Raw genomic sequence first — 16,152 nt, forward strand, 5'->3', positions numbered from 1 at the left:
AGAAAGAAAGAAAGAAAGAAAGAGAAAGAGAGACAGAGAGAGAGAGAGAGAGAGAGAGAAAGAGAGAGAGAGAGAGAGAGAGAGAAAGAAAGAGAGAGAGACAAAGAGAGACAAAGAGAGAGAAAGAGAGAGGGAGGGATAAAGGAGGGGGAGATAAAAGAGGGAGCGACAGGTGACAGAGATGTGAGAGATGATCAACAGTGGCAGATGTACAGGGAGAGATATAGACTGAGTGAATAAAATAACTAGAGTGAGAGTGACAGAACGAGACAGGGAAACAGTATATGAGTGATAGAGGGAGGTAGACTGATATTTGTGTTCGTTTGATCAGAAGGATGAGTGAAGCCGGAAGCATCTTAACCCTGGAAGACATCCCTGAGGGAAGGCTAGAGAAAAAGGTAAGAGTGTGTGTGTGTGTGTGTGTGTGTGTGTGTGTCATTTATGAATGAGTGTCATTTATGAAAGATTGTCATTTAGACAGTCAAATCATATTTGTCCCCCGCAAAACAAAGCTCAATGCTCGATTTAAAATGCCAAGCCAATGTTTACATTAAATGGTCATCTCTGTTAGGGTCATATGCTGTCATGGAATATTTCCCATAATGCATTCCATAATCCTTGTTAGACACTGAATAATCTGTGCTTGTGTTTAAAGCTAGAATCCTTAACTGAAACAATAACAAAGCGTACTCCCCGCCCATTTCGCTAAAAAGCTAAGGGATGGGGCTGGATAAATGTAACCACTCTCAAATTCATAGACAGAACTATGAATGCAGGGGAATGACCATTCATGATATCAAAATGATAGTTTTAACAACAAAAAAATATTTAACTAGGCAAGTCAGCGAATAACAAATTCTTATTATACAATGACGGCCTAAGCCGGCCAAACTCTCACAACGCTGGGCCAATTGTGCGCTGCCCTATGGGACTCCCAATCACGGCCGGTTGTGATACAGCCCGGGATCGAACCCGGGTCTGTAGTGACGCCTCTAGCACTGAGATGTAGTGCTTTAGACTGCTGCGCCACTCAGGATCCCAGTGTTTGTTTACATTTACGTTGTTTAAAACAAGCTTACTTGAATAAAACAAGCTTACTTCGGGTTATGTTGGGGTACGACAGATGAACTAAGCTCATGAGGCATTTCTAAGTTATATATTTCAAAAATTAACTCTCTGTTTGGGTCATTGTATCAGAAAATACAGCACTGTCAGTTAACTCTCTGTTTGGTTAATTGTTTCAGAATATATGGCACTGTCAGTTAACTCTCTGTTTGGTTAATTGTATCCAGAACATACAGCACTGTCAGTTAACTCTCTGTTTGGGTCAATGTTTCAGAACATATAGCACTGTCAGTTAACTCTCTATTTGGGTCTTGTATCAGAACATACAGCACTGTCAGTTAACTCTGTGTTTGGTTAATTGTTTCAGAACATACAACACTGTCAGTTAACTCTGTTTGGTTCATTATATCAGAACCTGATACAGCACTGTCAGTTAACTCTCTGTTTGGTTCATTGTATCAGAACATACAGCACTGTCAGTTAACTCTCTGTTTGGGTGATTGTATCAGAACATACAGCACTGTCAGTTAACTCTCTGTTTGGGTCATTGTATCAGAACATACAACACTGTCAGTTAACTCTCTGTTTGGGTCAATGTTTCAGAACATATGGAACTGACAGTTAACTCTCTGTTTGGGTCAATGTTTCAGAACATATGGAACTGACAGTGCCATATGTTCTGATACAATGACCCAAACAGAGAGTTAACTGACAGTGTTGTATGTTCTGATACAATGTTTGGTTCCTGTATCCAGAACATACAGCACTGTTAGTTAACTCTCTGTTGGGGTCCTGTATCCAGAACATTCAGCACTGTCAGTTAACTCTCTGTTGGGGTCCTGTATCCAGAACATACAGCACTGTCAGTTAACTCTCTGTTGGGGTCCTGTATTCAGAACATACAGCACTGTCAGTTAACTCTCTGTTTGGTTCCTGTATCCAGAACATACAGCACTGTCAGTTAACTCTCTGTTTGGTTCCTGTATCCAGAACATACAGCACTGTTAGTTAACTCTCTGTTGGGGTCCTGTATCATAACATACAGCACTGTCAGTTAACTCTGTGTTGGGTTCCTGTATCATACGGTATGATGAACGTATCTCCTTCTCTGTCTGTGTGTCTTTCCCCAAGACAAGAACATGTCAACGACCGTCTTAAACACTGTTTCTCACAGCAGAAAAATACCTTTAGAAGTCTTTACACCACAATTTGCATTTTGCTGAGTAGGAAAATGATCTGGGACAACATAGTGATCAAATTAAGATTGCAGATCTGTATATTCTAACGTCTCAGTCTGTGTGTCTTTACCTGGAACATACATACATCGTATCCTAACAGTCTCTCTCTCTCCATCTGTGTGTCTTTACAGGACTACCTATATCCTAAATGTCTCTCTCTCTCTCTCTCTCTCTCTCTCTCTCTCTCTCTCTCTCTCCATCTGTGTGTCTTTATCAAGGACATACACTATATCCTAAATGTCTCTCTCTCTCTCTCTCTCTCTCTCTCTCTCTCTCTCTCTCTCTCTCTCTCTCTCTCTCTCTCTCTCTCTCTCTCTCTCTCTCTCTCTCTCTCTCTCTCTCTCTCTCTTCTCCATCTGTGTCTTTACCAAGGACGTACACTATATCTAAATGTCTCTCTCTCTCTCTCTCTCTCTCCATCTGTGTTCTTTACCAGACATACACTATATCCTAAATGTTCTCTCTCTCTCTCTCTCTCTCTCTCTCTCTCTCTCTCTCTCTCTCTCCATCTGTGTGTCTTTACCAGACATACACTATATCCTAAATGTCTCTCTCTCTCTCTCTCTCTCTCTCTCTCTCTCTCTCTCTCTCTCTCTCTCTCTCTCTCTCTCTCTCTCTCTCTCTCTCTCTCTCTCTCTCTCTCTCTCTCTCTCTCTCTCTCTCTCTCTCTCTCTCTCTCTCTCTCTCTCTCTCTCTCTCTCTCTCCATCTGTGTGTCTTTACCAAGGACATACACTATATCCTAACCATCTCTCTCGCTCTCTCTCTATCTGTGTGTCTTTACCAAGGACATACATACATTGTATCCTCGTTCACATACATCTCTGTCTCTGTCTCTGTCTGTCTCCAGGGCTCCATCAAGAAGAAGATAGAGAAGCTGAGGAGATGGAGCTCCTGCAGTATAAAAAGGCCTTCTAAGAAGACTAAGACCAGAAGCCTGTCCTCCTCTACAGAGGGACCAGAGGAGACCTGGGGGCTCAAGACCCCCGAGAGGAGGAGGCTCAAACCCATCATCGCCTCTGTCTTCGGGCAGGTAAGACACTGGGGCAGGTGGAGCGACTCAACTGTTGGAGTTCTTACCTGGGGGAGTCCTTACCTGGGGGAATTCTTACCTGGGGGATTCCTTACCTGGGGGAGTCCTTACCTGAGGGAGTCCTTACCTGGGGGAGTCCTTACCTGAGGGAGTCCTTACCTGGGGGAGTCCTTACCTGGGGGAGTCCTTACCTAAGGGAGTCCTTACCTGGGGGAGTCTATGTGAGGGAGTCCTTACCTAAGGGAGTCCTTACCTGGGGGAGTGTATAACCTGAGGGAGTCCTTACCTGAGGGAGTATATTACCTGAGGGAGTCTACCTAAGGGAGTCTTTACCTGAGGAAGTCTTTACCTGGGGAGTCCTTACCTGAGGAGTCTACCTGAGGGAGACCTTACCTGAGGGAGTATATTACCTGGGGAGTCCTTACCTGAGGGAGTCTTTACCAGGGGAAGTCTTTACCTGGGGGAGTACTTACCTGAGGAAGTGTATAACCTGGGGGGAGTCCTTACCTGAGGGAGTATATTACCTGAGGGAGTCTACCTAAGGTAGTCCTTACCTGAGGGAGTCCTTACCTGAGGGAGTATATTACCTGAGGGAGTCCTACCTGAGGGAATGCTTACCTGAGGGAGTATATTACCTGGGGGAGTCCTTACCTGAGGGAATGCTTACCTGAAGGATTTTATTACCTGGGAGAGTCCATACCTGAGGGAGTCCTTACAGGGGGGAGTCTTTATCTGGGGGAGTCCTTACCTGAGGGAATACTTACCTGAGGGATTCCTTTCCGGGGGGAGTCTTTACCTGGGGAAGTCCTTACCTAAGGGAATACTTACCGGGGGGAGTCCTTACCTGAGGGAGTCCTTACCTGAGGGAGTCCTTACCTGGGGGAGTGTATTACCTGAGCGAGTCTCTACCTGAGGGAGTAGTTACCCGAGGGATTATACCAAGGAGTCTTTACCTGAGGGAAGTCCTTACCTGGGGAGTTTATTACCTGAGGGAGTCTCTGCCTGAGGGAGTCCTCACCTGAGGGAATACTTACCCGAGGGAGTCCTTACCCGGCGGAGTCCTTACCAGAGATAGTCTACGTGAGGGAGTCATTACCTGAGGGAGTCCTTACCTGGGGGAGTGTATTACCTGAGGGAGTCTCTACCTGAAGGAGTATGTTACCTGAGGGAGTCTTTACCTGAGGGAGTCCTTACCTGGGGGACAGTTTTAACAGTGGGACCCTTCACCAGTGGAATTGCTAAGCTGGTGGTGCAGCTTGTGAGTCACTTGACTTATGAAAGTCTTGCTACTTCTGGGACTTCTTAAATTTGGTCTGTCTCTGTACCTGCGGGTTCCTTTACTTGTGAGTCTCCTAACCTTTAGATCTCTTTACCTCTGACTTCTTTCAGCATGGTTTCATGTGGTCGTATAGAACAGTAGTTGGAGCACTTTGCTGTGATAAAATTAAATGAGAGAAGACACTCACACACAAATTAAATTAGCTTAGTGTGGGTTTAGTTCACAGATGTGGAGAATCTTCACCAAGACCAGAGATAGAGAACAAGAGGAGAACAAGAGCTAGAGAGAGAGAGAGAGAGAGAGAGAGAGAGAGAGAGAGAGAGAGAGAGAGAGAGAGAGAGAGAGAGAGAGAGAGAGAGAGAGAGAGAGAGAGAGAGAGAGAGAGAGAGAGAGAGAGAGAGAGAGAGGGGGAGAGGGAGAGGGAAAGGGAGAGGGAGAGGGAAAGAGAAAGAGAAAGAGAAAGAGAAAGAGAAAGAGAAAGAGAAAGAGAAAGAGAAAGAGAAAGAGAAAGAGAGACAGACAAAGAGAGAATTAAAGAAAGAGTGAGAGAGCGAGAGCGAGAGCGAGAGAGAGGTGAAATGAGACAGAGATAGAAAAAATGGAGTGAGAGAGAGACTGAAAAGAGAGGGGGGAGAGCGATATAGAGGGAGAAATAAAGAGAAAGAGAAGAGAGAGAGAATGAAGGTCAGAGTCAGTGAACTATTGTTCCCTGGGACCAGTTTTTCTGCAGGATTAAATGCATAGAAAAAAAAGAATAGTACAGGCGTCCCCATTCAAGTCAATGATACAATCGTTCTATTAATGATATTTCTAATCGTTTAATCCTATCCGTGACCTCTTGTTTTCAGGGCATAATGAGTCAGACGAAAGTAATCACCCCAGAGTTGGGATGCCACTAAATCAGACCTAATCAAATGCTCTCCGCACCCAACTGCCAGATCGGGAAAAAGCTGCCTCAATCAAAAATTCTTATTATAACACCAGGGCTGACCTTACGTAAAGGACATGTGGCCATCTTATGTAATCGCTGTTCTTAGGGTTTATAGACAGAGGAAGCAGTATAGGGTTTATAAACAAAGGAAGTCATATAGTGTTTATAGAGGAAGCAGTATAGTGTTTATAGAGGAAGCAGTATAGTGTTTATAGAGGAAGCAGTATAGTGTTTATAGAGGAAGCAGTATAGTGTTTATAGACAGAGGAAGCAGTATAGTGTTTATAGACAGAGGAAGCAGTATAGTGTTTATAGAGGAAGCAGTATAGTGTTTATAGAGGAAGCAGTATAGTGTTTATAGACAGAGGAAGCAGTATAGTGTTTATAGATGGAAGCAGTATAGTGTTTATAGACAGAGGAAGCAGTATAGTGTTTATAGAGGAAGCAGTATAGTGTTTATAGAGGAAGCAGTATAGTGTTTATAGAGGAAGCAGTATAGTGTTTATAGAGGAAGCAGTATAGTGTTTATAGAGGAAGCAGTATAGTGTTTCTAGACCGAGGAAGCAGTATAGTGTTTTATAGAGGGAAGCAGTATAGTGTTTATAGACCGAGGAAGCAGTATAGTGTTTATAGAGGAAGCAGTATAGTGTTTATAGACAGAGGAAGCAGTATAGTGTTTATAGACCGAGGAAGCAGTATAGTGTTTATAGAGGAAGCAGTATAGTGTTTATAGACAGAGGAAGCAGTATAGTGTTTATAGAGGAAGCAGTTTAGTGTTTATAAAAAGGAAGCTGTATAGTGTTTATAGAGGAAGCAGTATAGTGTTTATAGACAGAGGAAGCAGTATAGTGTTTATAGACGGAAGCAGTATAGTGTTTATAGACAGAGGAAGCAGTATAGTGTTTATAGAGGAAGCAGTATAGTGTTTATAGACAGAGGAAGCAGTATAGTGTTTATAGAGGAAGCAGTATAGTGTTTATAGAGGAAGCAGTATAGTGTTTATAGACAGAGGAAGCAGTATAGTGTTTATAACGAGGAAGCAGTATAGTGTTTATAGACAGAGGAAGCAGTATAGTGTTTATAGAGGAAGCAGTATAGTGTTTATAGAGGAAGCAGTATAGTGTTCATAGGCAGTATATTGTTTATAGAGGAAGCAGTATAGTGTTTATAGAGGAAGCAGTATAGTGTTTCTAGAGGAAGCAGTATAGTGTTTATAGAGGAAGCAGTATAGTGTTTCTAGACAGAGGAAGCAGTATGGTGTTTAAGAAAGCAGTATAGTGTTTATAGACAGAGGAAGCAGTATAGTGTTTATAGACAGAGGAAGCAGTATAGTGTTTATAGAGGAAGCAGTATAGTGTTTATAGAGGAAGCAGTATAGTGTTTATAGACCGAGGAAGCAGTATAGTGTTTGTGAGGAAGCAGTTTAGTGTTTATAGACAAAGGAAGCAGTATAGTGTTTATAGACAGAGGAAGCAGTACAGTGTTTATAGACCGAGAAGCGGTATAGTGTTTCTAGAGGAAGCAGTATAGTGTTTCTAGAGGAAGAAGTATAGTGTTTATAGACAGAGGAAGCAGTATAGTGTTTATAGAGGAAGCAGTATAGTGTTTATAGAGGAAGCAGTATAGTGTTTATAGACAGAGGAAGCAGTATAGTGTTTATAGAGGAAGCAGTATAGTGTTTATAGAGGAAGCAGTATAGTGTTTATAGGGAAGTAGTATAGTGTTTATAGAGGAAGCAGTATAGTGTTTTATAGAGGAAGCAGTATAGTGTTTATATACAGAGGAAGCAGTATAGTGTTTATAGAGGTAGCAGTATAGTGTTTATAGGAAGAGTATAGTGTTTATAGAGGAAGCAGTATAGTGTTTATAGAGGGAAGCAGTATAGTGTTTATAGACAGAGGGAAGCAGTATAGTGTTTATAGACAGAGGAAGCAGTATAGTGTTTATAGAGGAAGCAGTATAGTGTTTATAGAGGAAGCAGTATAGTGTTTATAGACAGAGGAAGCAGTATAGTGATAGAGGAAGCAGTATAGTGTTTATAGACAGAGGGAAGCAGTATAGTGTTTATAGAGGAAGCAGTATAGTGTTTATAGAGGAAGCAGTATAGTGTTTATAGACAGAGGAAGAGTATAGTGTTTATAGAGGAAGCAGTATAGTGTTTATAGACCGAGGAAGGTATAGTGTTTATGGGGAAGCGTATAGTGTTTATAGAGGAAGCTATAGTGTTTATAGAGGAAGCAGTATAGTGTTTATAGACAGAGGAAGCAGTATAGTGTTTATAGACGAGGAAGCAGTATAGTGTTTATAGAGGAAGCAGTATAGTGTTTATAGAGGAAGCAGTATAGTGTTTATAGAAGAGGAAGCATTAATAGTGTTTTATAGAGGAAGCAGTATAGTGTTTATAGAGGAAGCTTATTAGTATAATGTTTATAGAGGAAGCAGTATAGTAGTTTATAGACAGAAGGAAGCAAGTATAGTGTTTATAGACAGAGGAAGCAGTATAGCTGTTTATAGAGGGAAGCAGTATAGTGTTTATAGAGGAAGCAGTGTGAGTGTTTATAGCCAGGAAGCAGTATAGTGTTTATAGACAGAGGAAGCAGTGTAGTGTTTATAGAGGAAGCAGTGTAGTGTTTATAGAGGAAGCAGTATAGTGTTTATAGAGGGAAGCAGTATAGTGTTTATAGACAGAGGAAAGCAGTATAGTGTTTATAGACAGAGGAAGCAGTATAATGTTTATAGACCAAGGAAGCAGTATGGTGTTTATAGACAGAGCTTGAATATAATGTTTATAGACAGAGGAAGCAGTATAATGTTTTATAGACCGAGAAAAAAGCAGTCTAGTGTTTATGAGACCGAAGGAAAGCAAGTATAGTGTTTATAGAGAAACAGTATAGTGTTTATAAGAGGAAGCAAGTATAGTGTTTATAGAGGAAGCAGTATGGTGTTTCTAGACAGAGGAAGCAGTATAGTGTTTATAGACAGAGGAAACAGTATAATGTTTATAGAGGAAGCAGTATAGTGTTTATCAGAGGAAGCAGTATAGTGTTTATAGACCAAGAAGCAGTATAGTGTTTATAGAGGAAACAGTTTTAGTATTTATAGACAAAGGAAGCTTAGTATAGTCTTTACCTAGACAGAGGAAGCAGTACAGTGTTTTATGAGGCCGAAAGCAGTATAGTGTTTCTAGGAAAGGAAGCAGTATAGTGTTTCTAAGAGGGGAAGCAGTATGTAAGTGTTTATAGACAGAAGGAAGCAGTATAGTGTTTATAGAGGAAGCAGTATAGTGTTTATTGGCCCGGGAAGCAGTATAGTGTTTATACTAGACAGAGAGCAGTATAGTGTTTAAGCCCCAGGCAAGAATACATAGTGTTTATAGAGGAAGAAATATAGTGTTCCATAGACCGAGGAAGCAGTATAGTGTTTATAGAAGGGAAAGCAGTATAGTGTTTATAAGAGAAGCAGTAGTGTTTATAAATAGGCTAGTATAGTGTTTATAGAGGAAGCAGTATAGTGTTTTATAGAAGGGGAAGCAGTATAGTGTTTATATACAGAGGAAGCAGTATAGTGTTTATAGAGGAAGCAATAGTATAGTGTTACATATAGAGGAAAGCAGTATGGTGTTTATAGAGGACAGATAGTGGATAGAGAAGAAGAGAAGAGGGGGGGAAAGAAAAAAAAAAAAAAAAGAGAAGCAAGAGAAGAGAAAGAAAAGACGAAAGGGGGGGGGGAGAAAAGAGATGGAGAAAGAGAAAAAAAAAAAAAAAAGAGAGAGAGAGAACACATATGTACACACCTCACGGTCAGATTGTCATTAAATATTATGACTCCTGAGACTTCTCCTGAATGATTACAATGCCACAGGCCAGCCAGCAATACAGACAATCAGCCAGAATGGTCCCATTGCGAGTGTGTTGTTATGGTAGCTGATCATGGAGTCCAGATCTGGTGTTTTAGTGAGGGCTAGAGGGTGTGCCTCCAAGCACCTATTCCCCTGTATAGTACACACTGCTTTGACAGGCAAATCCATAGAGACACTTAAAACAACCGTATCTATGATGATTAATTTTTCTTAGACTGTTGTTTTGCCTTTTCTAAATGTGTTATTCAATGTGTTTCTATATGGGCTACAGTAGTAAAGGATCTAATGGCTATAGCTACAGGAAATAACTTGGTGTCGAGGGGGCTGCTACACCCACTGATAATTCATAAATATACACCAGTCAAAAGTTTGGACACACCTACTCCACTCAAGGGGTTTTTTTATTTTTAAAATATTTTACATGTAGAATAATAGTGAAGACATCAAAACTTATGAAATAACACAAATCAAAATATATTTTATATTCAAATAGCCACCCTTTGCCTTGTTGACAGCTTTCAACACTCTTGGCATTCTCTCAGCCGAGGAGGGTATACAGAAGATAACCCTCACACAGGACAATGACCAAAACTCACCTCCAGGCTGTGTAAGGGCTATTTGACCAAGAAGGAGAGTGATGGAGTGCTGCATCAGATAGCGTGGCCTCTACAATCGGACCGCAAGAGTGAAGGAAAAGCAGCCAGGCGGGTGCTCAGCATATGTTTTGAACTCCTTGAAGACTGTTGGAAAAGCATTCCAGGTAAAGCTGGTTGAGGAATGCCAAGAGTGTACAAAGCTGGTAAGTCAAAGGTGGCTACTTTGAAGAGTCTAAAATCTAAAATATATTTTGATTTGTTTAACACTTTTTTGGTTACTACACAATTCCATATGTGTTATTTCATAGTGTTGATGTCTTCACTATTATTCTCAGTGTCGAAAATTATTAAATATAAAGAAAAACCCTTGAATAAATAGGTGTGTCCCAACCTTTCGCTGGTAGTGTATATATATATATATATATATATATATATATATATATATATATATATATACAGATATATAGTATATATTTTGTGATTTATCAGAGTGGGATACAGCACCATCAGCACTCTTACTCCCGTAGACAGACAGTTCAACAGAAAATAATAATAATAATAATAAATGCCATTTAGTAACGTTTTATCCAAAGCGACTTACAGTCATCGCGTGCATACATTTTCTGTGTGACAGGCAGACAGACAGACAGACATACAGACAGTTCGACAACATTGAAAACTGAGTGAGCTGATCTGACATAGTCGTTTGACAGCTGTCATACACAATAGAAGTGATTATCTCTCTCTCTCTCTCTCTCTATCCATTTGTTTCTCTCCTATCTCTCCCTCCCTCTCTCTCCCTCTCTCTCTCTGTACTTTCTATCCCTCTGTTTATCTCTTCTCTCTCTCTCCTTCTGTCATTCTGGCCCTACTGCCAATCCATTCCAACCATTCTAGAACATACCAGTGCTTACCAACCCAAATCTCATATACAGTAGATGAAGGAAGCACAATCACACCCACAGGTCTACAGGTCTTGGGGAATTATGGAGCAGGGGGGGAGTATCAATGGGAAATATGGAACAATCCAGTGAGCAGAGAGAGAGAGAGAGAGAGAGGGGAGGGAGGGGAGAGGAGAGGAGAGGGGGTGAGAGAGAGAGGGAAGGGGAAGAAAGAGGAGGAAAAAAAAAAAAAGGAAGAGATAAAAAAAAGAGAAGAGGAGGAAAGGAGAGGAAGGAAAGGAAGAAGAAAAGGGGAGGGGAAAGAGGAGGGGGGAAAGAGGGGAGGAGAAAGAGGGGAGAGAGGAGAAAAGAGAGTAGGGGAGATGGGAAGAGAAAAACAGGAAGAGGGACCGAATTGTTACACAGTAACATGGACTAGCAGATCAGGGGTAAACAACCCCTTTTCCTTGAGTGCCTTGCAGGAACTGCAGGATTTTATTCCAACTAGGCTCCACACCAAACCAACTGAGCTAATTAATCAGTTCAGTGACTGCCTAAAATTCAACACAAATAAATAAATAACCTAGTCATGTACAATTTAGGAAGTAACACATCACTGTTGTGCTACTGTTTCCATCCACAATGGACATCTTTCACATCATCTATATATGCATAGATAGATAAAAGCATGGGAGAGAATGCCAGTGCGTTTTAGTGTTATTAAACTCACCCAAGTGTACAAAGCTCATGTATGTACCTGCACATGCATGAACAAACACTCTCACACACACACACCTACGGGTTAAGTGTCATAGGTCACCGGATTAGAGTACAGGCTCCTGAGAAGAGGAAGAGATTATACTATGAGTGTGTGTGTGTATGTGTGTGTGTGTGTGTGTGTGTGTGTGTGTGTGTGTGTGTGTGTGTGTGTGTGTGTGTAATGCAGAAGTAACCACAGATTAAATAGTTTAGTAAAAATTACTAATATTGTGTTTTGATGCTGTTATCTTCTGTGTGACAATCTATAACACTGCAACTTCACTTATGGACCAGCTGCGCATGCTGCTGCTGCTTGCCTCTATTGATGATGTAGTATAAAGCTACATATCTGTGCTCGTTTCACTCTAGTCATTCTAGAGATATCTGATGCCTGGATATGTGTACAGAAGAGATAGGAGAAGAAAAAGAAAAGGTAGGAAGAAGAAGAGGAGAGAAGGAAAAAGAGAGGAGGATAGAGAGGAAGAGGAGAAAGAAGATAGGGAGGAGAGAGAGAGGAGGAAAGAGGAGAGGAGGAGTAAAGAAAAGAAGGAGGAAAGGAAGGAAAAGGAGGAAGGAAAAAAGAGGAGAAGGAGGAGAGAGAGTTAGGAGATAGCCAGAATGTATCTTGCTGTGGAAAATATATGATTGTGTGTCTTTTTGATGGAAAACTGCACGAGACAAAAGCTAAACTAGTAGATATGAATGAGTGATGTTATAGTGAGTCAGTAGGACTAGACATGATGACTAGATGTTACAACAGATGACACACACACACACATTTCCCACACACAGCGGACTATTGTTGGAGTATATCTAAGAGCTCAGAGGAAAGGAGTCAGGAAAGCAGTCACACACACAGACAGGCTCACGCACATAAACACACACACACACACAGTTACCCCACCACACACACACACACACACACAGACAAGAAGCTCGCTCTCTCTCTTTCCCTCCCCACACACACACACACACACACACACACACACACACACACACACACAGACAGACCCAAGCGCTCTCTCACACACACACACATCTCTCTGTACCTCTTCTCTCCAGCATTGTGGTCCAGAGTCCAGGGTCAAACCAGGGTCAGGATGGCGTGGTGGGAAAATCCTTTCTTCTGAACTCCGTCCAAATTTGTTGATTCCACGATATAAGATTGTTATTATAATGTGTTTCTACCCTCTCTCCCGTCATCTACTCTGTATAAGCCTGCGTCCCAAAAAAGGCACTCTATTCCCTGCATAGTGGGCACGACTATTGGGGGGTCAAAAATAGTGCACTATATAGTGGAATAGGGTGCCAGTTTAGGAAGCATCCTAGAACATGTGGTGTGTTTAACGCTGTTGAAAAAGAGGAGACAATCACATTCCCTCCAGCTGTTTGATCTAGGGGTTACACATGTGTTGTTACTTTTCAAGCTTATGCCTCAGCTGTGAACACAACATAGAAATAACACTGAGAGGAGTCGAGGACTATACTGGTTTTACTTAGAAATTGATTTGCTGCTTGGTGAATGTGGACCTTTTTTTGCTCATATTTAGCCCTTGGTTTTCGGAGAGGTGTCATTCAGGTTTCCACAGACCATTGCCTTTTATTTTAAGTAGAAATTGATGCACCAATATTAAGATTTTTAAAAGCCTGTTATATTAAATGAAGTGGCCTTTAACATAGACCACGTGGAGAATTCAATAAATACTTTTTTTGTAGGAATAAAGACGCAAAAAAGTACCCTCTGTGACATCTAGCAACATTTTAACCCACCTAACCCCAACATTTCTGCTCAAATTTCAACATAGTGTAAAGCCCTAAATATTTAACATTGCTTTGAGGAGTAATTTCTGAAAATTATTGTTTATTTGATATGATTAGTGATTCATTTACATCTGTCCCTCCTTTAAGATCCAACTGAACTCGTTTTAATATAGGTAAAACTATTCCTTTTTTAAATATTTTTTTCAAAAGAAACATTGAACACTTATTAGTCAAATCATAGTGTAAAAGCAAGTGAGCTGGTTCTACTCTTTTTGGCCATTTTCTGGTGTTTTGTTTTATGAAGTGTCAACCTGTATACCATTAGATAAGAAAGAAATGGATCAATTGCCCTCCCTGTCGCACACAACAAGCTTTCATTCCTCCTGTCACAAGGAGATTGCGGCTGATTTAAGATGAAATCTCGTCAACCCTGTTACGGTCAACCCTGTTATTTTATTTGTCACTTACTATAGTAATTTTATTTATTTAACTCTTGAGATAGGAAATCATGTTTTTTATTGGTTTAACATGGTCTTTACAGTGGAAGGCGCTGTGGGAGGACGGCTCATAATAATGGCTGGAACAGAGGCGGGTGAATGGCATCAAACACATGGAAACCATGGAAACCATGTGTTTGATGTAGTTGATACCTTTTCACTTATTTCGCTCCAGCCATTGCGGCATCGTCCCTCCCAAATTAAGGTGCCACCAACCTCCTGTGGCTCTTTGACAGATATTAAAATTAAATGAAATCAAACGTTTTTTGACCAAGCTACAATTCTCAAAAGGTGCAATTGGTGGAGCGACCCTCATATTGCGAACAAGTATCTTTATTCTGAGTAGGCTACCTAAGAATTGGGTCAACCAGAGCCAGAAGTAAATAAATCACTCAACAGCATTTCTATGATCTGACAGAGCTGGCCTGGTTGGAACCAAAAGCATGCACCAATACACACAAATCTAAGTAAGAAAGGAATTTAAGACTATATACATATATGGACAAGCAATGACAGAACGACATGGACTAAGATACAGTAGAATATTATAGAATACAGTATATACATATGAGATGAGTAATGCAAGATATGTAAACATTATTAAAGTGACTAGTGTTCCATTTCTTAAAGTGGCCAGTGATTTCAATAGGCAGCAGCAGCCTCTAATGTGCTAGTGATGGCTATTTAACAGTCTGATGGCCTTGAGATAGAAGCTGTTTTTCATTCTCTCGGTCCCAGCTTTGATGCACCTGTACTGACCTCGCCTTCTGGATGATAGCGGGGTGAACAGGCAGTGGCTCGGGTGGTTGATGTCCTTGATGATCTTTTTGGCCTTCCTGTGACATCGGGTACGCACGCAAATGACATTTGCGAAATGAAAAACTGGAGTAAAAAACCTGACCATTTCTGAAATTATGATAATGTTCAACTTGAACATATTCCAGCAGCAATTTCAGGGTTTATTTGATCATGAAGATATGAAGTACATAATCGTTTTTCATAACACAACTATTACATCATAATAGACTGTGACATTTTCACCCTCATATTCTTCATCCATTTCTTATAATGCTGATACCATCTGTCTCGTTTGTGCTGAAATCTTCTTCCCAATCATCCATGGCAAAAACAAGACAATGTTGGGTTCTAACTGTTCCTAGACATCGTGTACTAACCATTCCTTTTACATTGCATTCTAAATGTTCCTAGACATTCTAAATGTTCTAAATGTTCATAGACATTCTAAGACATTCTAAATGTTCCTAGAACATTTAAAGTTCCTAGACATTCTAAATGTTCTAAATGTTCCTAGAAATTCTAAATGTTCCTAGACATTCCAAACATTCCTTGACATAGCTTCTAAATGTTCCTAGACATTCTAAACGTTCTAAAGCAGTACTCTCACGTATTATTAATACTGCTGGATTAAGCAGTATTTAAACTGTATTACTATGGTGGCTGTTTAAATCCAAGTAATGCCTTTATCTTCTGTTGGAACCCAAATCCTGCTGGGTAGATCCACACAGAAAGAACAGCAGGCCAAGAACCCAAAACATCTGCAAGAGGAGAACATAGAAATAGAATGGATAGAATAAGAATCAGGTTTGAGGTTGACCATGCGGTTTGATTTTAACAGTGAGGAGGCATACAAGGAAGATATACTTTTTCTTGCCAATGTGAGGCTTTTTTTTTTGCAAAGTGAGGATAAAAGAGCCGGCGAACTGTACAATTATTAACAAAATCAAATGGGACGATGACCAAAAAGCTAATAACCTGACCACGAATAACATAGAACTCTATAACAAATTAACACCCATGCTTGTTATATGTCTGTCTTCTCTGTCTGTCTTCTCTGTCTGTCTTCTCTGTCTGTCTTCTCTGTCTCTCTCAAACAAAGCAATGACATGCTTCTTGTAGCAATACCCATTAACCAGAATGCATCACAAACCTTACCAATTACCTAATTGACAATCAACTTCAAGGTATGAAAATGGAAGACAAACACATTGAGGTCATAAACACACATATTAGCATCAACACACAGGTCAATAACAGTGCTACCATGCTTTAAGCATCAATACAACCTGGAATATAAACATGTACGTCCCCCGGGAATAAGCTACTACCGCATTATCCCTTACCATAAAAACCCTTGCACTCGAAGGCGCCCCATTTGACGTCACAACTATGACCAGGAAATTCACCTAACCCTCTTGCATCAATGAGGAAATAAAAGGTAATCGTTTACATTTGT

The 16,152-nt window shown here is 40.6% G+C and overlaps 1 pseudogene; it reads left to right on the forward strand.

The window, feature by feature from the left end:
• The first annotated feature begins 210 nt into the window (after window positions 1–210).
• The window catches only part of LOC123486144, a 30,180-nt pseudogene continuing 14,238 nt past the window's right edge, over window positions 211–16,152 (forward strand).

The sequence above is a fragment of the Coregonus clupeaformis genome, unplaced genomic scaffold, assembly GCF_020615455.1.
Source record: "Coregonus clupeaformis isolate EN_2021a unplaced genomic scaffold, ASM2061545v1 scaf1033, whole genome shotgun sequence".
In the NCBI taxonomy this organism is placed as follows: Eukaryota; Metazoa; Chordata; class Actinopteri; order Salmoniformes; family Salmonidae; genus Coregonus; species Coregonus clupeaformis.